The sequence below is a fragment of the Balaenoptera musculus genome, chromosome 3 (assembly GCF_009873245.2).
Source record: "Balaenoptera musculus isolate JJ_BM4_2016_0621 chromosome 3, mBalMus1.pri.v3, whole genome shotgun sequence".
Lineage (NCBI taxonomy): Eukaryota > Metazoa > Chordata > Mammalia > Artiodactyla > Balaenopteridae > Balaenoptera > Balaenoptera musculus.
The window spans coordinates 115,370,141-115,397,124 of record NC_045787.1 but is presented as its reverse complement, the minus strand read 5'-3'; the positions used below and the strand labels follow the sequence as shown (position 1 = coordinate 115,397,124).

Below are 26,984 nucleotides of genomic sequence, written 5' to 3'. Positions count from 1 at the left end.
TTTTGTTTTACTATGGGAGAATTTTGGGAACAATTAAAATGTTTGCAGAAGAGTTATCTTAGGAAAGGATTGGTTGAAAAAAAAAAACAGGATGAGAAGGGATAATTCATATTGGACACTACTCAAAGGATGGGATCTGAAGAAAGGAGACATGTCTTTACTGTAACAGGCGGTATGGAGAGGATGGTGCCGAGTTTTCATTAGGAATTATAGTCAGGTGACTTCAATTTTCTGTGACTAAGCCATCTGTGGAAAGGGCTAGAGTTGCATGAAGGAAAATTTTTAAATAGCCGTTGTGAAGCGTGCAACTGTAATCCCACATCTCCATTATGTTGCATGATTTTCTACAGGCTTTGAGAGGGCATTTGGTAGAATACATCAAGAACTGGGGTTCCCCTGAATAAGTAAGGCTTAAGCCCACTAAATAGTTAACTTTGGAATGAAATTTGGGAGTATCCTAAATGTTCAGTGAATCTTGGGTCCTCCTTCACTTGAAACCAGATCTGCTTTCTACTCTGTGAGTCTTTGATTCCAACTGATTTTGGATAAGACTTCACTTTATGTTCTCCCCAGATCTTAGATGAAAAAGAGGCTCTGCTTCTCTGGAGACAGAAACATGAATGCATGTTTAGTTCAGATATGCACTTACCATGCTTTTGTACAGGCTGTTAATGCAATCTGGTGGTTGTACAAAGAAGGAAAGGCAGACTTTTTCAATTGAGTAATTATTTATTGAGGATCTGCTTAGTGGGTCAACAGCAAAGACACATTGGAAACCAAATTGATACAAGATTTCAGTCATCAAATGCCAATTTCATGAAAGACAGTGTACAAGGGTGGGTATATAATGATGGATAAGACAAATTACCAGCTCTTGAGGATCCCAGTCTGATGAAGATTGGACAAGGAGTCTGGCCTCAAGGTGGGCCTGGCTATGAGAAGAGATGGATCAAGAGCTCTATTCACATTTGGGTTTCTTGGCAGTGGGTGTGGTACACCAGGGATGATAAAGAGGTTACGAAGCAAGTATTTCTGCTGAGACTTTGAAATGTCTAAGTGACAAGTTTGGAATAAGGCTTTAAACACCAGGATACAGTCTACATTTGAGCTAATAATGAATACCTTTAAAAGTTTTAAGCAGAAGAGTCATATTGATTGAGGACATATATTTTGACACCACAAAGTAGCTGATAATGCATTATAATTCTGAGAGTAAAGTACCATTACTCTTGTTTTATGTAAGAGATTAAGAAAGCCTGCCTAAGGTCATATAGCTAAAGAGTGACAAAGCCAGGATTTGAACTCCAGTTCTAAATAAATCCAAACCCAGAGCTTTAAAGCATTATACTGGATTGCCTTCAGCAAAGCTGTGGTCTCAGAATCTCCTGGCAGTCCACCATCTACTTTTTAAATAGATTTAATGCCCTGGAACCAGGCCATTTCAATACTTTAGGCTATTTAAAAACAGAAAACTGTTAACCAGTGGTTCTTTTTCAGCAGTGGCAAGGGAGGGGAAGTGGGCTTAAAAAAGGGTTTTGGGGGAATTCCCTGGTGGTCCAGTGGTTAGGACTCCACACTTCCACTGCAGGGGTCCTGGATTCGATCCCTGGTCAGGGAGATCCCACAAGCCATGTAGCGGCGAGGGCAAAAATAAATGAATAAATTAAAAAAAAGTTTTGGAATAAGGAATACATATAATAAAATTCAAAGCACACAACAAAGAGTTTTCCCCAACCACTACTCCCTTACATAAAGGCAACCACTATCAACCATTTGTATATTTTAAGGATTTCCTATAAACATAAACATTTATATATGTATATACACACACACACATATATGCTTGTGGTGAATTAAAGATTGCCACAAATAATCCTTTTCCGCACTTATGAAACAGTAGTATCAATTTCCCCCTTACCTGCCCTCTGTAAGGGCCCTGTAATTGGCTTTTTTAAAAAAATTTATTTATTTATTCATTATTTTTAGCTGTGTTGGGTCTTTGTTGCTGCGTGCGGGCTTTCTCTAGTTGCGGCGAGCAGGGGCTTCTCATTGCAGTGGCTTCTCTTGTTGCAGAGCACAGGCTCTAGGCGCGGGACTTCAGTAGTTGCAGCACGTGGGCTCAGTAGTTGTGGCACACGGGCCCAGTTGCTCCACGGCATGTGGGATCCTCCTGGACCAGGGATCGAACCCGTGTCCCCTGCATTGGCAGGCGGACTCCCAACCACTGCACCACCAGGGAAGTCCCTGTAATTGGCTTTTAACAATAGAACACAGAAGTGATTTTAAGATCTACTTTCATCCACTTGGAAGTCAAGTGCCATGCTGTGAGACCACATCAAAAGAATCAAGGTGCTTTAGTCAACAGCCCCAGCTGAGCTCCCAGGTGACAGCCAGTGGCATCTGCCCGCCAAAGTGAAGCCTCCAGATGGCAAGTAGCCCCAGCCAAATCCATGTGGAACAACACAACCACCCAGCAGAGCCCAATTAACCCACAGAATTTTAATACTTGTTTGAACTACTAAGGTTTTTTTTTAGTAGATTTTTTTTTTTTTTTAATTTTTGGCTGCGTTGGGTCTTCGTTACTGCGGGCAGGCTTTCCCTAGTTGCGGTGTGATCTATCTTCCCAGACCAGGGATCGAACCTGTGTCCCCTGCATAGGCAGGTGGATTCTTAACCACTGCACCACCAGGGAAACCCCGAACTACTAAGTTTTAAGGTGGTTTATAATGTGGTGACACACCAAAGTCTTATTTTCCTATTTTCTGCTATTCAAAGCATTAGTATTAAAAAGTTTAGGTACAGGAACTCCCTGGCGGCCCACTGGTTAGGACGCGGCACCTCCACTGCAGTGAGCATGGGTTCGATCCCTGGTGGGGGAACTAAGATCCTGCACACCCCATGGTGTGGCCAAAAATCAAAAGTTTATGTACATATTACCCTATACGTGTCAACGTCTATGTGCAGTTTAAAATAAACCCCTCATTTTCTAAACCTACGCTGTCACTGTACAACAGCCATAATCTACACTCACTTTCTCAATCTTACTATCTATAGTTAACTAGTGGACAGCTTGGAGAAAATTTCTGTCATTGCAGAACTTTTAATTATACAGTGCTGTTCTAGAGCAGTGGTCAGGCAAAATTTCTGTAGTGTCAAATGGCATTTTAGGCTTCAAGGCCCATAGTCTGTCAGAAGTACTCTGCACTTGTGCAAAAGCAGACACGATTGGTCAATAAACAAGCATAACTATGTTCTAATAAACATAAATATTGGAATTTTAATTGGAACTAATTATTCCTTTGATAACTTATCAAATTCTATTTGTAAATCTGATTGCTGGAAAATGGAATTTAAGCTATGGATTTTACTTGCATTAACTAGGGTTAAGCATCACTTAACTGTTTATATCTTTTGCCATTACCTATCGGGTTGTTGAGCTTTTACCTCTTAATTTATAGGGACTGTATTAAAGAAAAATTAACTCTTGGCAAACATTTTATTGGTTGTTTGTTTTTCCATACAAAATTTTTAAAAATCTAGACATCTTCCAGTCTTTTTAAGTATTCATTTTTAATTATTATTTATTTATTTATTTATTTTTGGCTGTGTTGGGTCTTTGTTTCTATGCGAGGGCTTTCTCCAGTTGCGGCAAGCAGGGGCCGCTCTTCATCGCGGTGCATGGGCCTCTCACTATTGTGGCCTCTCTTGTTGTGGAGCACAGGCTCCAGACGCGCAGGCTCAGTAGTTGTGGCTCATGGGCCTACGTGCTCCACTGCATGTGGGATCTTCCCAGACCAGGGCTCGAATCCGTGTCCCCTGCATCTGCAGGCAGATTCTCAGCCACTGCGCCACCAGGGAAGCCCAGGATCTTTTTTTTTTATTTATTTAATTAATTAATTTTTTTTATGGCTGTGTTGGGTCTTCGTTTCTGTGTGAGGGCTTTCTCTAGTTGTGGCAAGCGGGGGCCACTCTTCATCGCAGTGCGCGGGCCTCTCACTATCGCGGCCTCTCTTGTTGCAGAGCACAGGCTCCAGATGCGCAGGCTCAGTAATTGTGGCTCACGGGCCCAGCTGCTCCGCAGCATATGAGACCTTCCCAGACCAGGGCTCGAACCCGTGTCCCCTGCATTGGCAGGCAGATTCTTAACCACTGCGCCACCAGGGAAGCCCAGGATCTATTTTTGTATTCCCTTAAATTGTTCCATTCATAGAGTAGTCCACTCAGGTGCCAGTACCACCCTTTTTTTTTTTTTTTTTTTTTTACCACCCTTTTTTATTTGGCTGCACCATGCAGCATGCAGGATCTTAGTTCCTCGACCAGGGATCAAACCCTTGGACCGCCAAGGAAGTCCCCACCCTGTCTTATTATTTTAACATCTGGTAGAGCTAGTTTTCCTTTAGGAGTCTAGTTCTAATATTATATTATTCATAATAATTCTTAATATTATGGTTTTCCCATATGAATATTAGAATCAACTTGTCTACTTCCAAAAATTATCCTGTTATTTTTAATGAGATTTTAATAAACTTATACTTTTCTTTAGTTATTATGTTGAGATTTATTGGACATGGTATGACTTCCATTTAAGGTCTCATTTTTGTCATTTTAACATTTTCTTCATATATAACTTACACATGTCTTCTTAATGATTCCTAGCTTTGTCTTCCTTCCAGTTTATCTTCAAACTGATTACTTGCTACTTCAATGGACCATTTTCAGTTGACACTCACAGCATTTAAGAAAACTTATTATCTACAACTGATTTTTACTTTTCCCCATTTATACATTTTCTTCTCATACCTAATTGCCTTTGATAGTACCCTTGAACAAAGCTTTCTGTTTTAATCGGAACAGTTCTAGGGTTCCTCTGTTAAGCATCACACAGGCTTTCAGAATAAGATACATTTTACCAGGCTTGTAATCCTGACTCTCAGCAATTTTAGTAAATGCCATTTTAGCATGTTGGGATAATATGTAACTTTTATTGAGATAAATTAATTGCAAATATTTTTGATGTATTCTTAAAATAATCTAGGAATAATGTTATATTTTTATATAATGGTTTATCTATTAAGGTCTTTATGTCCCTAATTTAGCAGGTATATTCCACTATATATATGTGAAACAGAAAAGAGAATCCAACTCCCGTCTTCTAAAGACATAAATTCTTGAGGAATTTTTAAATGTCTTGAAATTCTTATTCTGACCCTCTCATTGAGCCCATAGTTTAGTAGCACAGGCACTGGAGAATTTTAATAAAATATGATAAACCCTACCAAAGAGCAAAGCTAGGGGTGGGGATGTGTGACACCTTTCAGGGACTACTGAAATGCTTCTCTTCTTGCTTCTAGTCTCTTACACATAACAAATGCCACATACCTTGTTTCAGGCCATCGGCATCTTGGCCACTATTGCTCTAGCTTGAGGAAGCTTTCTTTTGCTGATAACATACATAGAACATATACAGACATAGCCTTTACCCTTGCTTTTAAAAGGAGTCTCCATTAGGGACTTCCCTGGCAGTCCAATGGTTATGCAGGGAGCACAGGTTCGATCCCTGGTCGGGGAACTAAGATCCCACACGCCACGCAGTGCGGCCAATAAATAAATAAATAAATAAATAAACAAAATAAAAGGAGTCTCCATGTACTTCATACTTCATCTCATAGCACCCAGGAGTCTCTGTTAGGCTGAATGAAGTTGATGATTGAAGGTATTTATGAGAATTAGTTGGAAGGGAACTATACATGAAAGCCCCAAACCAATCACTAGCTTTGAAGTCAGATTCAGTGACCACCACCATAGTTCCTAGACCAGCTGTGTGACCTTGGGCAAATAACAGCATGTACCTTGTAGGGCTGCTGAGAGGATTAAGAGATGTATAGAATGATTTTAGCAGTTTTGGCCCATGGTCAACATGCAGTAAATATTCTCCATATTCTATGTCCTGAAGTGTATTTACATAAATATTCTAAAATGACAAAACCATAGAATCAAAGATTATTTACTTTTGTAGAGCTCCAGAGTAAACATGTTAAAATTATCCATTTAAATCTGGTTATAAGTTTTATCCTGGCACCTATTTGTCAGTGCAATGACTGCTAGTAAGAGAGGTTCTATAAGTTATAATTTAGAAAGATGTTTCAAAAATTTTCTTCAACATAAAGACACTTACAGATTATCAAAGAAAGTTTAAAAGGCCACACACGTTTTAGTTAAAAGATGTCTCAAATTTGAACAACAAATCCTCTGCAATTCCATTATTTTCATATAACACTTTGAAGCTAAATTTAGTTTCAAATAGTTAGGCACTGTTATATCTTTAGAGTCCACCAGCAAATGATTTGGAAACCCAACATCTTTGTTTCCATGATTTTTCTTTTCAAAATTAAACAAAACCAAACCAGCACTGTTATTATCCTTACTTACTGGGGTATTGTTAAAAAGTAGGATATGCCTATGGCCTTACTCTATATTGGGTACCTTATGACACACTGATACTAATATTTACCAGTTGAGGTTCTTTAGTCAGCTGTCAGTAGAACTGAGGCTGCTTGGCTATATGGGAGTGAGGTAAACCTCTAAAAACTGGTGAATAATATCTTTCAAAGGACTTACACGGCATGGGGCTATCTAGCTCCGCGGTAAAACATGGTGCAATGACACATAAAATGGGTGCTCAGTCAGGGAGGGTGGCTTCTCTGCTGAAGTGCTGCCTGAGCCGAAATGACAAAGTGGAAAAGGAAGATGGAATGGGAAAGGGAAACAGCATGTGCAGAGACCTAGACGCAAAAGGACCGAAAGAAACCAGCATGTCCAGAAAGAAATCTGAGAGTGGTAAACATGAGAGGGCTAGACTGTATCTTGTTCATCACGTATCCCCAATGTCTAGCAGAGTTCAGTTCATAAAAGCTGTAAAGCCATAAAAAGGGTATGAGTTAAATGACTAGTCTTCTGACAAGATGAGTAAATAGCATAGGTTATTTACTCATCTTCCTCTAACTCAGCCGGGAGATATTATACACACAAATAAGAGGGAGGTTAGGGATGTGAGAAACTAAATATGAAGAGTCCCCTGGATGAACAGATCATGATTGGGCCCTACTATACAGGGGCAAGAAATGGAAGCCCAGTGTAGAAAAGGGTAGAGTGCCATGGGAGTAGGGGTTGTGCCATAGGCTGGCACAGAACTCTCCTGGGGTGGTCAACATACTGTAACCATTAGCTCCTGGAGTTCTCCTCTAGAGAATTACAACTGAGGGGAAGAAGAGGAAGTTCTACCATCTGCCATTCTGGTGAAGTCCAGATTCTAACTCACAGGCTCTGTGCCTTGAGGACATCTCTACTTTCCTTCAATTCATTAGTACACTAGGGCCTGGGCTTGGCTCCTCCCTTCTACCACCAGCTGATTCAAAATTCCCATCCTCTACTGTGAGCTCATAGGGTAAAAATAATCAGTCATTTGGGGAATACAGCATCTACTATAAAAGACAACAGCCTCAACCAGTATTCTAAACGAAAGAGAACAAAGACCATAGACTAAGACATGTTGAGTATTAAAAATGGAATGTTCATAAATCATAGCAGTGTTTTCTTAGGTCAGTCTCCCAAGGCAATAGAAATAAAAGCAAAAATTTAAAAATGGGACCTAATCAAACTTTTAAGCTTTTGCACAACAAAGGAAACCATAAACAAAACGAAAAGGCAACCTACAGAATAGGAAAAAATATTTGCAAATGATGCTACGGACAAGGGCTTAATTTCTAAAATATACAAACAGCTTGTACAACTCAGTATCAAAAAAACAAACAACCCAATCAAAAACTGGGTAGAAGACCTAGATAAGACATTTCTCTAAAGAAGACATACAGATGGCCAATAAGAACATGAAGATGCTTGACATAACTAATTATTAGAGAAATGCAAATCAAAACTACAATGAGGTATCACTTCCCACCAGTCAGAATGGCCATCATTAAAAAGCCTACAGATAACAAATGCTGGAGAGTGTGTGGAGAAAAGGGAACCCTCCTACACTGTTGGTGGGAATGTAAATCAGTGCAGCCACTATGGAAAACAGTATGGAGGTTCCTTAAAAAACTAGAGTTGCCATATGATCCAGGAATCCTGGGCACATATCCGGAGAAACTCTAATTTGAAAAGATACAAGCGGGACTTCCCTGGTGGCGCAGTGGTTAAGAGTCCGCCTGTCAATGCAGGGGACATGGGTTCAATTCCTGGTCTGCGAAGATCCCACATGCTGCAGAGCAACTAAGCCCATGCACCACAACTACTGAGCCTGCGCGCCACAACTACTGAAGCCCGCACACCGCAACGAAGAGTAGCCCCCACTCGCAGCAACTAGAGAAAGCCTGTGTGCAGCAACAAAGACCCAACGCAGCCAAAAAATAAATAAATAAATAAAACGAAAAGATACAAGAACCCCAATGTTCACAGCAGCACTATGTAGCTGACAGGACCTAGAAGCAATAATACCTCAGTATCTAGAGCACATGTAGCGCCCAGATCTTGGTTCCTTAATACCATTCTCCAATAAAGGAACCATGACTCCTTAGATAAATGGCTAACTCTGGGACAAGAAAGATATAAGATGAACCTGGAGCATCTTATGATGCCATAAAGTGAGAAGTGTTTAAAAACAACAGCACAATGATGGCGGCATATTGAAGGGACACAGGAGCCAACTGTAAGAGCTGCCAGTGGCCAAAGATGCAGCACTTTGAACAAAATTAAGTTTATTACTGGATTATTTCCTAAAGCATAAAACGAATATCCATGAGTCCATAGTGGTAGAAATAAATTTAATAAATGAGGGAAGAGACCAATTACTTTCTATAGAATTTCAATTAACTGATGTAAACATTTCACCCTTAAGAATACCACAACTCCATACTACTATATATAAAATAGATAACTAAGAACCTACTGTATAGCACAAGGAACTCTACTTAATACTCTGTGGACATATGTATAACTGATTCACTTTGCTGTACAGCAGAAACATTGTAAATCAACTATACTCCAATAAATATATATATATATATTTATAAAGAAAGAATACCACAACTCCACTCTTCTTAAGTGTGGGCTGCACAGTGACTTCATTCCAAGGAGCACAGCACTGGGGAGAGGGGGTAACTTTACAGTGGAAATACCTGAAAATATGACCTCAGCCATGTGATCAAGGTTAACATCAATAGTAATAAGTCATGTTGATAGTATGTACCCTTGATATGGGAGAATGGTACTGTGGTCTTCCTTTCAAAATCACTTAAGATTTTTAAATCCTAATTATGAGAAAATCCTACTTATGAGAATAACTCAAACTAATTGAGAAACTTTCTACAAAATGCCTTACTCAAAACTTGAGGTCATCAAAAACAAGGAAAGTCTAAGAAGCCGTCACAGCCAAGAGAAGCCTAAGGAGACATGATAACTAAATGTAATATCTTCAATGGGATCCTGGAACAGACAAAGGACATTAGGTGAAAACTAAGGAAATGTGAATAAAGCATGAACTTTAGTCAATAATAATGTACCAATATTAGCCTATTAATTGTGACAAATGTACTATACTAATATAAGATGTTAACATTAGGAGAAACTGGGTGCAGGCTACATGTGAATTCTTTGTACCAGCTTCACAACTTTTCTACAGTTGTAAATAGTTGTAAATCTACAACTATTCTAAAATGAAATAAATTTCAAGGTCCATTTTATCACCCCTTTCCCAGGTAACAGTTAAGTCACCCTTAAAAAGCAGTATAAAATGTTCTCACACCCCAAAGGGCTTATAATGGAGATTAGGGAGAGCTAAAGTAGCAGGGGCTCCTTTGAACCAGGCCTTAGGATCCTAAATTGACAAATATATCACCTAGCATGTTGGGTCATTAAAAGTGTTCCTAAATAACAATAAAGAGAAAGGTGTTGCTAAGCAGACATTCTAAGTATTACAGTTGATTTGTTAATTCAGTTAAATTGTTTTCCAAGAGAATATTGACAGGTCCATTAACTGGAGCTGTTCATAAAGCCCTAATTAAGCAACAAGACTCACAAGAGCCATTGTCACTGTTTTAGGTTCTTAATTAGTTGCTCTTACCAGGTTGTTTTCCTTTGTGTGAATTCCTAGGCACTGAGGCACCTTTTTATGTCCCTTTGGGGCCTGCAGAATTTATCCTCTGGGGTTTTGTTTTCCTGATTAAAATTTGAGATATAACCCAAAATTTCAATGTAAAAGTTCATTGACAAGTTTCTTTCAACCCTGAAAGAAGGAAAATAAATTGACAGGTGCCAGGGATAGCACTCAATACTTGGGGCCCCCTACTCATCCTGTTTTAATTTTCCCTCTTAATATAGTACAGGGCCTGAAACTTGAGCAGAGCAATGAAAAGGGGCACTTGTGTTTACAAACTGCTATCTATGGCAGGAGGTGGCAGCTTGGATATTTACAGACCAATATCTGCCAGTCCAATTTCAGTTTTCATTGCAGCATGGGAAAAGGGTGATGGCAAAAGAGAAGGAATGGACAAAAAGCTACTCTGAAATGTGTAACTTCATCTTAGACTCAATAGGAAATCTTAAAAAAAAGAAATCAAGACGACAGGGAGTAGTAGGTGACCAATTAACTTCACTTATCAAGTAGGAAATCCCATTAAATTATTTTAATGTGCATGATTAAGCCACTGAAACCTCCTGGGGTACTGAATACAGGCACAAACACCAAATGAATTTTCCCTTTTCAAGTAGCAACATAGGGGCCCCTCCCTGCACCTGGGTAGCTTTACCATGCTCAGGAAAGCAATCTGTATGCTCAGAGAAACTTGAGATCTCAGATTTTAAACCCTGGCTATTCATGATATATAAAATTTTCCTCTTTCCTTAGGGACCATTTCTATTTCACTACCTAGGGTTGAGTTTGTGATCAGCTTCTGCTGGAAACCAGATTGCTATTCTTTCTTAGGGCCTCTTCTTTAGATGTACATTAGTGTACGTTAAAAGAGAACAATTATAAGTAACCCATTCAAAAAGTATATATAACAAACACCAAACACAAGAAATAAGGACTATCCTACTACTGGATAATTTACTAAAGTCACCTCAGTCCTCTAAATGGAGTTTAATACCATATGGTAAAAGCTTGCTCTAAGGCAAAGGTATTGATAACATAAATTTTCAGGGACACATGTTAGTACTGGCCCTAAATCTGTCACAAATGAGCTGTAAACTCCCAAGGCCTGAATTTCATTCCTTAAAACAGAGTTTGGTAATTCTGCCCTGCCATCTGTTTTTGAAAGGTTCTCAAGCTTAGCATGGTTGAGGGGAATTTTTTCTTTCAACACTGAAAATTTTGTGAAATTTCACTTTCAGTGTCCCTAAATAAAGTTTTTTTAAAAAATAAATTTATTTATTTTATTCATTTATTATTTTTGGCTGTGTTGGGTCTTTGTTGCTGCATGCTGGCTTTCTCTAGTTGTGGTGAGTGGGGGCTACTCTTCGTTATGGTGCCCAGGCTTCTCACTACAGTGGCTTCTCTTGTTGTGGAGCACAGGCTCTAGGCACACGGGCTTAGTTGCTCCACGGCATGTGGGATCTTCCCGGACCAGGGCTCAAACCTGTGTCTCCTGCATTGGCAGGTGGATTCTTAACCACTGTGCCACAAGGGAAGCCCCCTAAATAAAGTTTTATTTAAACACAGTAATGCTCATTTGTTAACATATTATCTATGGCTGCTTGCACACTGCAATTGCAGACTTGAGTAGTTGCAACAGATACTATATGGTGCACAAACCTAAATTATTATCCGGCCCTTTACAGCAAGTTTGCCAACTCCTGCTCTAGAACAGTAGTGTAAACTTCCTGCATTGCTGGAAATGTCTTCTAAACTGGCCAGTAGGTAGTCACTAGATACTGATATGGAGAAATGAATTTTATTTGTCAATTTAAATACACATGTAGTGTACAGCAGAGCTCTAGAATATGAGGGCTTAGTTTAAGTCTTGGACTTTTTTTTTTTTTTTTTGGCTGTACTGCACGGCTTGTAAGATCTTAGTTCCCCGACCAGGGATTGAACCCAGGCCCCTTGCAGTGGAAGCCCGAAGTCCTAACCACTGGACCGCCAGGGAAGTCCCAAGCCTTGGACTTTAGATTAATCATTCTTCTCTAAAATTCTAGTTCTCGCCACAATTTTCTTTTAAATAAATTTATTTTTTTTGGCTGTGTTGGGTCTTCGTTGCTGCGTGCGGGCTTTCTCTAGTTGCGGTGAGCAGGGGCTACTTTTCGTTGCGGTGCACAGGCTTCTCATCGCGGTGGCTTCTCTTGTTGCGGAGCATGGGCTCTAGGTGCGAGGGCTTCAGTAGTTGTGGCACGTGGGCTCAATAGTTGTGGCTCACGGGCTCTAGAGCGCAGGCTTATTAGTTGTGGTGCACGGGCTTAGTTGCTCCGCAGCATGTGGGATCTTCCCAGACCAGGCTCAAAGCCGTCCCTGCATTGACAGGCGGATTCTTATCCACTGTGCCACTAGGGAAGTCCTGCCATAATTTTTTTAGAATTTTAAGTATTCCCACCTATAAAGAAAACCTCACTTCTGTTTTTCCTTTAGTCTCACACTCTGACCACACTCTCAGTACTTCTGACACCAGATGTGTGGGTGTTTTTCCCACACCAAGCAAATCTTGTCACCAGCTGGGTGTCCTGCAATTTAACTCAATTCTGACAATATCTACACCTAGAGATAACTTCAGATCCCAGAGGCCAAGGGCACAGTCCCACAAGACTGCCCCTTCTCCACTTCAGATGCCAGACACAAGTCCAGGTTGTTAACCTGTACTTCTGACAGAAAGGCTGTAAGTCAGAGATTGCCACAGCCTCCTCCTTGGGTTTGACTAATTTTTGCTAGAGTGGCTCAAAGAGCTCAGGAAAACAGCTTACTGTATACCTGTTTATTATAAAAGGATACGATAAAGGATACAAACGAACATCCAGAGGGAAGAGATGCGTAGGACAAGGTATGTGGGAAGGGATGCCACTCTCCCAGCAGCTCAACGTGTTGTTCACCACCTGTTAAGTTCTCTGAACCCCACACTGTTGGAAGTTTTATGGAGGCTTCATCATGATCATTAACTCCATTTCCAACCCCTCTCCCCACTCTGGAGAATGAGTGTGTGTCTGAGACGGGTGTGTGAGTGTGTGACAATTCTAAGCTCTAATCATTGCCTGGTCTTTCTGGTGACCAGCCCCACCAGAACAAAAGACATACATCACCCATGAAGTTCCAAGGGATTTAGGAGCTCATTGTCAGGAGCCACATTCAAAGACCAAATATTAGAACAAAAGATGCTCCTAGTGCTCTGATCACTTAGGAAATCACAAGGGTTTTAGGAGCTGTACCAAAAACCAGGGGCAGATATATGTATATCAAGCGTGCGTGTGCATAAAAAAATGTATGTATATATATTTTTTCTATTATTTCACACCACCCATTTGAGCTGAAGTGAGTTAACTAGAAACTACATGACAAAAGCACTGCATACATTACTTATCTTGGTGTCACAAAGGGCTGTCAGACATCTGAGGTCCCAGTGGAGGAAGGTTTCTCACTCAGGTAAAGACATCTAGGATTCAAAGAGGAAAGGAATGACAGGCTATCCTTAAGGCAGGGTCCTTTTCTAACAGAAAAAAACTGTTTGCACCCAGACTAGGACCAACTCCACAGGAGGAGTTACTCCACTCTCAGAGGTGCAAAACGTTGCCCAAAGGTACTCAGCCACAGCGCCAAAACAGTACTGGAACCAGACCTCAGTAAAGGCAGCACTTGCTCTTCCAACAGTGTAACACCATCCGAGGCATCACACTAGCCTGGACAGCTGACAACTGCTGGATGATTCCTGAAACAGTTTTCTTATTTGTTTCAGATACCCAAGTACCCCAGGTAGAAGACATGGATATAGGTATCCCCATGAATTGAACATTGACTGCAAAACAGAGGCCTGGGAACATTGATTGCAGACCTTGCTGTCAAATCCTTTAAAAAATTGGAAACAGGAAACCCTTTCCCATGGCTTCAGTCATTTTATCCAACATTGAGAGAGTTCTTGCCATGTGCTGGGCACTGTGCTTGGGATCTAGCTGTGAACAAGGTAAGATACACTATCCTTTCCCTCACGGAATTTACACTCGCCCCCCAGTTTCCTCAGATGGAATGACACAGATAATCTCAAAGATCCCACATGCCTTCAGACCATAATCACCAAAATCCTACTCAGCCTTTCCCTGAGTAGGATTTGTTAGGGGCAAATACAGTTGATTCTGCCTCCCAATTGTTTCCTGATGGGCTCCAACTAACAAACAGGCCTGGCACATAGTCAATGTTGGAATGAATAAGGACATTTACCTGATAACTCCATACAGACTGTCCATCTGCCACTAATTTCCTCTCTTCAGGAGGGCCAAGGATGCCCTACTTTCTTTTTTTTTTTTTTTTGAAAATTTATTTATTTATTTATTTTTGGTTAGGTTGGGTTTTTGTTGCTGCGCGCGGGCTTTCTCTAGTTGCGGTGCGCGGGCTTCTCATTGCGGTGGCTTCTCTTGCTGCAGAGCACGACCTCTAGGTGCACGGGCTTCAGTGGCTGTGGCTCGCGGGCTCAGTAGTTGTGGCGCACGGGCTTAGTTGCTCCGCGGCATGTGGGATCTTCCCAGACCAGGGCTCGAACCCGTGTCCCCTGCGTTGGCAGGCGGATTCCTAACCACTGCGCCACCAGGGAAGCCCATGGATGCCCTACTTTCAAGTCATCCTAAAAAGAAAAAGATTTCAGTGTCCAACATCCCAGCTCCTAAGGCTGCTTTTTTGTAGAGATAGAAACAAAATGCTGTCTGTCGTTTATGATTTACCATAATTTTTATATCCTCAGCAATTATTTTATTTCCCACTACTTACCTTTTTTCTTGCCTGTTACTACTAAAGACCTCTAGATATCAATTGTATTAAGAACCAATATATTAAAGGCTATTCACAATGAACATTTGAGGTATTCACCCAAAGCACCCAACATTTAGCTAAGAGAATCCTTTTAAGGCAAAGCCAATTGATAGAACAAAACTAGCTTTGATAAATAACTCCTCTGCTTCCCAACATCCTCACCAGTTCCTTCTGTAGAACTAAGATGTCACTTTTCACAGAAAGCAGCAACTAAGTCAGCCCTATTGGACAACCTCCAGCATCACCCTGAGTGATAAGTGATTGCCTAGAACTGAGAAGCATCTCTTTTTAGAAAATTACCATTCTAAAACAATATCACTACAAAGGGGACTCAATATCCACTGCTCCAAAGAGGCAACAACTCCGCTTACTCCTGAAAATCAGTAAGATATCAACAAAAATATACTGTCAACCTAAAGCAGAAATTATTATCATTGTAGCTAGGCCTAGTATCTAGAGCCCCCTCAATGAATTGCTATTTTTATATTCCATTAATGAGCTAAAGAATGCCCAGGGAATCCCCTGGTGGTCCAGTGGTTAAGACTCTGCGCTTTCACTGCTGAGGGCCCGGGTTTGAACCCTGGTTGGGGAACTAAGATCCCACAAGCTGTGCAGCGCGGCCAAAACAAAAAAAACAAACAAGAAAAAGCCCATAATTTTAAAGCAAATTCACATCTACGTTTCCTTGTAAGGCATGGCATTCTCACAGGTAACTACAGCTATCCTTCTACAAAGGGTTTATCCTGACTAGCTCTGCACTGTGGGGGAGTGGGAGCTATGAAATCTGCAAAAATCCCATTGACTTTCGCCCTCTATAAGGCCCCCTCTTTTTTGTGTGTCTGCGCACAGTTTTGTTTTCTTTTGTTTTGTGGCGGGGGTGGGGGGCCGCAGCGCGGGGCATGTGGAACTTCCCTGACCAAGGATCTAACCCATGCAGTGGAAGCTTGGAGTCTTAACCACTGGACCACCAGGGAAGTCCTATAAGGCCCCTTTTGAGCACTTGGTAGACTCAAAAAATAAAAGCCCAACTTTTCCTCTCTACTTATATACCCCTCCATTGCCTTTGTTCTGTTTCCAAGGCACGACTCAAGGATTCAAGGAACTTCATACTAGCCAAACCTGTCGGACCAGAACCATTCTCCATGTTAGGTTTCTCCTTGCAAAGGCATGCTCTTGCAGATTTAACCTTAATGGAAAAGCAACTATGCAGGCATCCTGGTATAGTTAACAACATAGTTGGCATGAACCAGGCCCAGAATGCCAACCAGCTATTGGCTGCTGTTCTCCCAGCAGTGTAACACTTGCCTAGGTACACGGAAACCTAGGCAGCTGCCTACAGCTGGGGCCAAAGGTAGGCTAATGGAGTTGCACTCACCTGGAGCTGCATCTTCCCAAAGTCCACAGCTGGCCCCTCTGCAATCAAAGCACTCCAGGTTAGAGTCAGCCAACAGTTAGTGAACACTTGTGTGGAGTTCAAGACCCCTACCCTCAAAACTCTGTAACTTGGTGAGGCCTGAGCCACAGAAACAATAACAAGAAATAAAACAAATAGCTTTCCCTTGGTTAGCTTTATTGTCATATGTCATTTGTACCTGCATACCACAGCAGTTCAACAGTAGCAAACTAATGGTCTCATCAAGTATCAAATTAATGGCTCTGTCACTTAACAGCCAAGTGGCAGTGGGCAAGTAACTTAACCTCTGTACCTCAGTCTTCTCATCTGAATGGGGGTGTTGATAATAGTACCCATGGTGGTTGGGAGATTTAAATGGAATACAAATTAAGCCCATAGGATAATATCTGCTATAGACTGATAACTCAGTAACACTTGCTATTATCAGGAGCTACATTCCAGGCAAGGAGATGAATACTGGTGAGTAGAAGGGGAAGTTATCCTGGGAGAGCAATGGGCAGTGAAAATTGGAGAGGCTGGTTAAAACTAGATTGAGAAGGGCCTCAATTATGTGACCTCTTGAAGAACCATAAAACAGCATCTTAAAAAATGATTGGATGCAGTAATCGGTGTGAAAGGAACTGGAGGCAGTTAGGTTGCCATTCCTGCCAACGACCCCAACTACTGGTTGAAAACAATAACCGAAATATTTGCAAAAATGTTAATAAACATTCCTACCCACTCACCCTTATAATCTTATATATATAAAGTGAGAGTATCTAAGACTATACTTTTTTCCAGCCATTCTCTAATTTCACTCCTAAACGCCTCCAAACAATTTAGAGGAAAAGGAAAATAGAGGGGGCTTATTGTCCAGGTCTAAAAACGAATCCAAAAATAGCCTGTCCCTTTCAGGGGCTCGGGTTGAAGGGACTGACCGAGCTCCACCCGAACACGTGTTCCTCAGAAACCTTCCCAAGTCCCTGGCCCTGGTGCCTGGGGACCGAGACTCTCCGAGACCGGCTCTGGGGAACTCTCCAGGGACAGTAGGGATGGTAGGAAACAGGGGGCGACTCTGGGGGTACGACCCCCAGCATCTCTTCAAGATGCCCTCCGAACCTGGGGTCACGAGGGAAGGAACCCCAATTTCGTCCCGTGCCTCGGAAGAAGCCTCCCCACAACTGCCTCTCGCCCCTGGCTGGTAAACCTCCAAGGCCTCTCCCTTCTTTGCCCTTACTCACCAGCACGTGTCCGGAGCTCGGCTGGGACACGGCAGCCCGGGTAGAGTCCGCAGGGGAAAGGGCAGCCGGGAGCCGAGGGGAGCCCCGCCCCGGGGCGGCTACTGGGCGGGCCCTCAGCGGGCGGGACCCAGAAACCCCGCCCAGGAAAGAGTTAGAAAAATGGGAGAGCTGTGGCAGAGGTGAGCATACTCTTTACAGGAGCTAGACCCCGGAAGAGAAAAGGTAGGAATCCGAACAAGCGTTATAATTATCTGACACCCATCCCATTTGTTACTTACGCTTGGAAAGGGCGCTGGATGTGGGACTGCTTAAGAGAAAACTTGGTGTATCCTAGCGGGGCGGTGCTTCCCGCCTGCCCACACCGAGCGCCGCGGGTTCCTCTCACACGTGTGGCGCCTTTCGGTTGCCGCAAGATCAGCCCACGCTTTTTCCACCTCCCACGCAGATCCTCTTTCTGGCTTTCTTCAGCAGTTCTGTCACTCGGCTAACGGATCGCCCGCCCACACAGGTCACCTTGGTCTTTGGGATCTCTCCAGGAGGTTTTCGGCTGGATTATGCTAGTCACTCCAGCCTAACCTGTGGGACCATCCCTGCGGCCCTGCAGTGGGATCCTTAGCTGAGCTGCAGCAACTAAAGAGTACTGTCTTTCTCTGCCAGACTTGCCTTTCACCGTGGCACAATAGCCAAAGAGGCCACATTTTGCCCACCAGGTTGCCAGCATTTCTTTTGAACACTAAACCTTCCCCCACTACCTGGAGTCAATATGATTCTCTCCTGCTGAACATTTGGTGAAGCTGAGGACTAGAAGGGCAAGGCCCAGCAGCAGTAATTCCGAAATCCATTCCATAATTCTCAAAACTCTAAAGCCACTTCGTTCCTATTGCTCCCCCACCTCCAGCATCCTACTGGCTCTGCTGATCGATTACACCTGGCACCTTTGTCAGGTGAACCCCTGGGAGTCAGCCAATGCCCTTATCTGCCAACATGTTTTATTATCTATTTCCTCAGGTATTTCATAACAAAAAAAATGTGCTTCCTGTACACCCCCACCCTTCCAGACCTCTGCTGAGAAAGCCCAGAGTCCTACATTGATTCCAGGAAAAGACTTTAGGCCCTAAGGACAGAGAGCCACTGAAGTGGCAAGCACAAATCCTCCCCAGTTTTGATGGAGTTGGACACAGGCTCTGGTAGGAAAAAGGCTTACATAAATACAGTAATTAAAAACGTCGCATGATCAGTGCTGGGCTGGTAGGCAGGAGCTCTGCTTTGCAGTTAAATAGGAAAGTGGCTGAAGACTGCTGCCATAATCAATGCCTGCATCCAGCTGCCACAGTGTGTTCATAAAGGAGGGTTATGAGAGCTATAAAACCGGACAGATGGGGTGGGTAATTGTCCTGCAGAGCTCTGCTAAAGGAGAAATTGCACTGGCATCTCATATATTTTGCTTTCTTTCGTTCCAAACACACAAAATGGAGAAGGCAGAGCTACCCTGAGGATTCATGAAAAGGAAGGATGAGGTTTGTGTGAATGTGTGCATGTGTGCTTTCAGAGCAAAGACAGGAAGTAATTGAGAATAGGGAGATACCAGGGCCTTTAAGGAGAGAGGGACCAAATGGCCTGGAGACAACTGGTTTCACAGATCAGTCCAGGGAGAAGGCAGGATGGCGGGAAGGCCAGACATTATAAGTAAGGCTGAGAGATGTGCCATGTTCTCATGTGATATTGAAAATGTGGTCACCTTTTTTAGCTATAGGCCATTCAGTGTCCTTTGGAGGAAAACCTAGATTATGATTTCTTCATTTCTCAGTTAAAAAATCCTTTATAGTCAACCTTCTTAATCTCCATCCTTTTAAATTCTGAATTCATTTTGGTGAGTTGACTTATATGGTCTTTTATTTATAATATCAACTACTTTTTTCCCTTTTTGTTTCTTATTCTTGCAAAGACAAAATTGTTAGGAATAACAAAAAAGAAAAGGGAGAATTTCTAGAAAAAAAAATGCAGCGAGATGAAAGGCAAAGGATTAGGGAAGGTCCATGAGCTCTGAGTTTGACCTCCTAATCGAAAGGCTGGCTCCAAGGGACACTAGGCTTCCAAATTTTTTGCCTGCCTTTCCCTTTCTCCTTCATTTATCCTCTCCTTCTTGCTTCCTTACTTGATGTCTTTCGTCCCCGAGACTGCTCTTTTCCTCTCCTCCCTGGACAGGAATCACCAGTAGAGAAATATTTAATCATTTCTTCAATTAATCTGCCCATCAACATTTACTGACCATCTACCATTTACCAGACCCTGTTCAGGCGCCGCATATAAAGTCAGAGGAATAGGACTTCCCTGGTGGCACAGTGGTTAAGAATCTGCCTGCCAATGCAGGGGACATGGGTTTGATCCGTGGTCCAGGAAGAGCCCACATGCCGTGGAGCAACTAAGCCCGTGCGCCACAACTACAGAGCCTGTGCTCTAGAGCCCGCGAGCCACAACTACAGACGCCCACGCGCCTAGAGCCTGTACTCTGCAACAAAAGAAGGCACTGCAGTGAGAAGCTCGCACACCACAACGAAGAGTAGCCCCCGCTCGCCGCAACTAGAGAAAGCCCACACACAGCAACGAAGACCCAATGCAGCCAAAATAAATAAATTTATAAAAAATAAAATTAAATTAAAAAATAAAGTCAGAGGAATAGAGATTCTTGCCTGCCTAGAGCTTACAGTCTAGTGGGGAAGAAAGATAAGTAGTATAGGTATCCTTGGGCATATGTCAGGGGCAGCTAACCTAGCCTGGGGAGTCAGGAAGAGTACTAGAGATGGCAGTATTCCCTCTGGCTGATCTTAAAGGCTTAGAGTAGAAGAGGGATCTCTCCTGCATCCCTGTACTCCTTGCTGCTGCTCTGTAAGAGCTAGCAAAGTTAGAGTGGGGCCCTGCAGTAGTCCTTATTTCTTTTTTTTAAATTTTATTTATTTATTTATTTGGCTGCGCTGGGTCTTAGTTGCGGCACACGGGATCTTCATTGTGGCGTGTGGGATCTTTAGTTGCAGCATGTGAACTCTTAGTTGCGGCATGTGGGAACTACTTCCCTGACCAGGGATCGAACCTGGGCCGCCTGCATTGGGAGCGCAGAGTCTCAGCCACCGGACCACCAGGGAAGTCCTTACTTCTCAAACGCATAGTTAGATTGTCAAGGATATAGAGAAATTGGAACCCTCATACACTGCTGGTGGGAATGTAAAATGGTGCAACTGCTTTGGAAAACAGTCTGGCAGTTCTTCATATTATTAAACATAGAGTTACTTTATGGCTCAACAATTCCACTCCTAGGTATATACCCAAGAAAATGAAAATGTATGTCTACATAAAAACTTGTACACACATGTTCGTAGTAGCACTATTCATTAGAGCCAAAAATTTGTAACAACCCAAATGTCCTTTAACTGACAAATGGATAAACAAAATGTGGTATATCTATACAGTGGAATATTATTTGGCCATAAAAAGAAATGAAGTACTGATTCATGCTACAACCTAAATGAACCTTGAAAACATTGTGTTAAATTAAAGAAGCCAGACCACACAGTGCTTAATTCCATTCATATGAAAGTCTAGGACAGGAAAATCTATAAAGACAGGAAGTAAATTAGGGGTTGCTTAGGTTGAGGGGGGGTGGTGAGATGGCTAAAGGTTATGGGGTTTCTTTTTTTTTCAAATATTTATTTATTTATTTGGCTGCATTGTGTCTTAGTTGCGGCATGCGGGATCTTTGTTGCGGCACGCGGGCTTCTCTCTAGTTGTGGTGTACGGGCTCTAGAGCGCACAGGCTTAGTTGCCCCTGGCATGCGGGATCTTAGTTCCCGGACCAGGGATCAAACCTGCGTCCCCTGCATTAGAAGGTGGATTCTTAACCACTGGACCACCAGAGAAGTCCCATGGGGAATTAATTATAACTGAGGAGAGTCAAAAGGATATCGACTACTAAACTTAAATAGAAGTTGAAATTTTTCCCGTTCATATAAGGTACCTGGCGCACCTTCTATGTCTACAATCCATTGTGTAACTGAATTTTGAACACTCTTTTCATTTAAAGTCATTGCAGGAGGTGGGTCATTTTGCAAAGCCAACAGTTCTTTCTGTAGTCATTTCTGCATTGACGCCGTGATGGAACCATCCCCCCAAGGCCGGTGAGGCAGAGATGCAGGGGGAGGAGCTGCTGTGTTTGCGTAAAGGCGTGGGGCCCAGCATCCCATGGGGTTTCTTTTTGAGGGGATGAAAAAGTTCTAAAATTGTGGTGATGGTTGCACATATCTGTGAGTATAATAAAAACCGTTGAATCGTGTACTTTAAATGGGTGAATTGTATGGTGTGTGAATTATATCTCAATAAAGGTGTTAAAACAACAATAAGAAGCATACCTGGGGACCTAAAAGATCTGCAATTCTGATTAAAATTGTGGGCCTCATGGTCATTGTCAATTTTAAGGTCTAGAAAGGACTTTTTATTTTGGGACTTGTGGCCTTTCAGAGTTCCTTCCTCAGTATACAGAGAAAATTAATGCATTTGGGTGGCCAGCACAAACAGATGCAGAGGGGTAGACTGTGCATTCTCATACTTCCCCTCCCTAACTTGACTCTCTCATAATGTTTTGGTTTAAGATTTATGACGGTGTACCTACTGTGTAGAAGGTATATGGAAAGAGCTAGTCTCTTTATTTTTCCAATGGTTGAAATTAAGTTACTAATAGGCTACCCTCTATATAAACAGATAAAGCTCTTTAGAAGATAGGCAATGTGGGGACTTCCCTGGTGGTGCGTGGTTAAGAATCCACCTGCCAATGCAGGGGACATGGGTTCGAACCCTGGTCTGGGAAGATCCCACATGCCATGGGGCAGCTAAGCCCGTGTGCCACAACAACTGAAGCCTGCGCTCTAGAGCCCGCGAGCCACAACTACTGAGCCCATGTGCCACAACTACTGAAGCCTGCATGCCTAGAGCCCATGCTCTGCAACAAGGGAAGCCACTGCAATGAGAAGCCCATGCACCACAACGAAGAGTAGCCCCCGCTCGCTACAACTAGAGAAAGCCTGCCCGCAGCAACAAAGACCCAACGCAGCGTAAATAAATAAGTAAATAGAAGATAGGCAATGTGATACAAAGAATAGTTGCAAAGCATCCTGGGATTCTGGGCTCCCTCTATGGCATGTAGGGAAACATCATGGTGACATCAGCTAGAGCAAGACTGATTCCCAGTCCTTCTTGATGTTGAGCAAGTTCCAAGACTTGGCTCCCTCCTCACATGCTTCCAATCACCCCTTCATTTGGTTTCTAGACTCAATTAGTTAGTCTATTTCCATACCACCCCCACCCCCACAGTGTCCAAATTGGCCCTCCAGTACTGAAACCATGTGCCGGAAATTCATTAAGCTGAACACATGGGAAATTACAGAGGAGATTTCACTTGTCACTTGGGCTCAAATATAGAAAGTAATTTTAAAAGGACAGTGGCAAGAGGCTATTTTTATCTTGCTTGTTTGTGCTGAATTTTCTTATCTTGCTGTCTCTCATTCTCTTCCTGGCTATCTCTCTTCTTCTTTGCTTCTTCTTTAAAATAAATGTTGGCCTTTTTAATCTTCATCTTAGGTTCTCTTCTCTTGCTTTATGGAGTCTTTTGTCTGCCTTTGTCATTCATTTTTTCATTCATTCAACAAATATTGAATATCTAGCAGGTCCTGTGCTGGGCACTAGGAGAATACAGTGGTGAATAAGACAGACATGGTCCTTACCATTATGGAGATTACAGTCTGATGAGGCAGGTGGACATCAGGTAGATTGAGTTCGGTTTTGGTCACAGGAAAGCCTTGAGGGAGTTACTGGCACCTTTCTGATGCTAAGTTTAACCTGCAGTAAATGTGCATGTGAAAACAGCCAAAATCCCAGCATGTTTGTGGGGTTAAAGAAGAAACTAAATATATCAGAAGGAATGCAAGGATATCAAAGACCCAGGTTTCTGTGTTATGTACAAGCCCCTGGGGTAGAGAGAACATGGATTTGACAGTCAGATGTGGATCTGATTCTGACTCCACCACTTAAATATTAGTGGTTTGACCGCTGAACCTCAGTTTCCTCACCTATAAAATGGGAATTGTAATCACTACATTTTAGGTTGTTGTGATGATTAAACGAGATAGCACATATAAGGGATGGGGCAGGTGCCCAACATATGTTGCTTCCGTTCCCATTACCTCCTTATCCCACCTTTGAATCTCACAATTACAAAAAAAAAAAAAAAAAATCCAGCCTCTCATTTGATGGGAAATGAGGTTCTTCAGTTGGTATTAACCAATCATATGCCCAGAGAAATTGGTTACTACAAATTGCACTATACATGCAATTTATGACAGATTACTCCCTTATTCTGGGGTAAAGAAAAGGCAGTAAAAAAATGAAATTATATAAAAAGACTGAAATAAGGTATAACAAAGGACTTCCTCACCATGAGGGCTGGAAATATGAGTGGATGCCTCCGAGAGCTACAGAATCTTTTTTTTCTAAGAGTACCTGTTTAGACTGGGCTAGGGAAGGTCGACCTGGAGGTAAACCTGCCAACCTCTTCATGTCCCATTTAGCCTAGGGAATCTTTTCAGGAGGAATTGCTGTTCTTCCTTTTCCAAGCCAGGCGTCCTCTGGGGAGATGGATGCTGCCAAGAAGGCTTATTGCTCACAAGGAAAGGAAAAATGGCAGCTGCCATTTCAGGCACTTAATAAGTACACTAAATTGAGAAGCTGCTGATTTGGTTTACCTGATTCCTCCCCCCTGATAAAGAAGAGATCTCTTCAATCAGACGTTCTTTGAAGCTGAAAAGGAAGCCTGAGGTCCAACTGCGGAAATTGGCAGAGGCAGCACTCAAAGGGATAAGCCCGGCTCAGCAGGCGACACCAGGGTTCCTGGATTCACTCCCCCGCCCCCGCCCACAGGAAATTTCAAGTTGCCTTTGTTCTGCTGAGTTCTTTTCAAAGGGCATTATTTTAGTTGTCCTCTCCTCCTTTACCACCATTTTTCTTTCTTCTTCCTTCTTTTCCTTATTCTCGCTTTCCTTCCCTCCTCTCTCGTGCCGCCTCCATTTCATTTTCTCCACTACCCTCTCCTCCCAATCTATATCAGCTATGGGATCTCGTCGCCTACCCCACTGGGATTTCGGTTCCAAAAACTTTAGAATTCCTTCTTCTAAAGTAACAGTATTATGCTGCTAACAAAGACGCTGCTCTGTATATTTAGAGAGCAAGGTTTCCGCAAGTGTAGTCAGGTACGTTGGGGGAAGACCTTTCAGGCAGGATTTTCAGAGCCTTTCATACGCTAATGAATCGTGAGTGTCCATGGGGGAGGGGGTGCTTAGAATATTGGAACCCATTTTTCCAAACCTCTTGATCTTTTTTTTTCTCCACAGAGCATATCCTGGGACAGATGGTCTTTGGAACACATTTCAGAAACAATCATATCATGTGCTAGGTTTTTTTAAAATGCTGTAACATTCATCATCATTTGATTTTTACAACTACCCTATGATAGGACAGGGAAGTTATTATAGCCTCACTTTATAGATGAGTAAAACTGAGGCTCAGAGAGATTGCATGCCTGGCTCATAGTAACATAGCTAACCGGCAAGCAAAGCTAGGTCTTCTTGTTTATGGCCCTACTCTATCTGCACTGCCTTGTACTGTGTTTAAATATAATACATATGTGACATCATAATACGGCATGTGATATACGATATAGGATCTAAAAGACATACATACTATAAGTGGTGAATTATGACATTCATTTTTTTCCCATTCAACTAAATATGTATTGCACATCTATTATGATGTGTTTATCACTATTCCACGTGCTGGGGACAGAGCAGTGACCAAAATAGACAAAAACACAAATTCTTGCCTTCACGGAACTTACATTCTACTGGGGGAGATAGAAGTTATGAGATAAATATGTAAAATATATTCCATTATATATGTTACATTTTATATATATATATATAATATATATATATATGTATTATATATATGTCTTATAATCATAAGGGCTAAGAATAAAAATAGAGAAAAGGATAGGCAGATGTGGGAGTTGCAGATAAGGGGTGCAGGGGGTCAAGGAAGGCTATACTGAAAAGGCTACATTTGAATAAAGACCTGAAGGAGATAAGGGAGTGACCATGCAGAGGTTTAGGGTGCCTAGGAGGGGGCTCCAGCAGATAAAAGCAAGTTCAAAGGGCCTCAGGCAGGAGTGAGCCTAGGGTGAGGGTGAGCTATTGAGAGGGTGGGGTGGTAGGAGATGAGGTTAGAGAGATTGAGGGGTAGGGGTCCAGATGCCACCTCTTACAAGGAAATGAAGTGATATAATGCAGATGAGATGCCATGATACAATATTAATAATACCGTATGACAGGTCTATTATGTTGCTACATAACAAATTACCCCCAAACTTTAAGAGTTTAAAACAGCAAAAGCTTATCTCACATAGCTTCTGGGGGTTGGGAACTGGGAGCAGCTCAGCTGAGCTGGCTCAGGGTCACTCATGAGGCTGCAGTCAGGCTGTCCACTAGGGCCTCAGTCCTCTGAAGGCTTGCCTGAGGCTGGAGGATCTGCATCCAAGCTCACTCACATGGCTGCTGACAGAAGGCCTAAGTTCCCTCACATGAGCCTCTCCATAGGGCTGTTCACTACATAGCAACTGGCTTCCCCCAGAGAGAAAGTAACCAAGGGGGAGCCACAGTATCTTTTATAATCTAATCTTGGAAGTTACATACCTTTACTTCTGTTATATTGTGCTAGTCTCACAGATAAACCCTGGTACTATGTGGGAGGGGACTACAAGTATATGAATATCAGGAGATGGAGGCTGGCTACTATAACTGGTTTAAGGAAGAAAACGTCCTCAAAATAACCAATACTTCAACAAATGTGTGCCAGATATTAGCATGTGTCTCCCAAAACACTGGAGCTCACAGCCCCATGTGGGTTGAGGCCTGAACAGGGACACACGGAGAGCGGGAGCTTCAGAAACCCACTGTGGGCCTGAAGGTCTTATTTCAATTCTGCAGGAGCATGTTTCTTTCTTCAAAGCCCCACTTCCTCTAGGCCTGGGCTCATTATTTCATTCACCCAGTTAACGCAACGTAGAATAATCTTAGTTAAACCTGCAAAGAAAAAAAAATGCTTTGAGGAAAGCAGTAAAACTTCAAAGGCAAGCTAGGACCTCTCTGGGCAACTTAACCTTGAGATGACACTGGACTTTTATGAAGGGCAGAGACAACACACCTACCCCTCCACACTCTTGTGGATCTTCTTGTGAAGGCTTCCTGCCTGGTCTAAAAGG

General features: G+C 42.4%; 1 protein-coding gene, 1 long non-coding RNA gene and 1 other non-coding gene across 5 annotated transcripts in view; 1 reads left to right on the top strand and 2 right to left on the bottom strand.

The window, feature by feature from the left end:
• Positions 1-715: 715 nt before the first annotated feature.
• On the bottom strand, positions 716-17,709 carry LOC118892139. 2 transcript variants are annotated; one of them, XR_005019242.1, is made up of 5 exons: positions 17,630-17,709; positions 16,371-16,408; positions 14,411-14,810; positions 13,551-13,631; positions 716-2,254 (listed from the first exon to the last, which is right to left on the bottom strand). It is a non-coding gene; the product is annotated as an uncharacterized LOC118892139 (long non-coding RNA). The 2 variants fall into 2 exon arrangements; XR_005019243.1 differs by lacking the exon at positions 716-2,254 and adding an exon at positions 11,621-12,502.
• Positions 13,699-13,898, bottom strand: LOC118893706. Its single transcript, XR_005019556.1, has one exon. It is a non-coding gene; the product is annotated as a small nucleolar RNA SNORA74 (small nucleolar RNA).
• A 61-nt stretch (positions 17,710-17,770) lies between the features above and the next one.
• SIL1 (SIL1 nucleotide exchange factor) overlaps positions 17,771-26,984 on the top strand; it is a 308,254-nt gene continuing 299,040 nt past the window's right edge. The window contains exon 1 of one of the 2 annotated variants that reach the window (XM_036846347.1): positions 17,771-17,851. The gene's annotated coding sequence lies outside the window, so the exon portion shown is untranslated. The remainder of the gene's footprint in view (positions 17,852-26,984) is intronic. The other variant, XM_036846353.1, reaches the window with a different exon arrangement.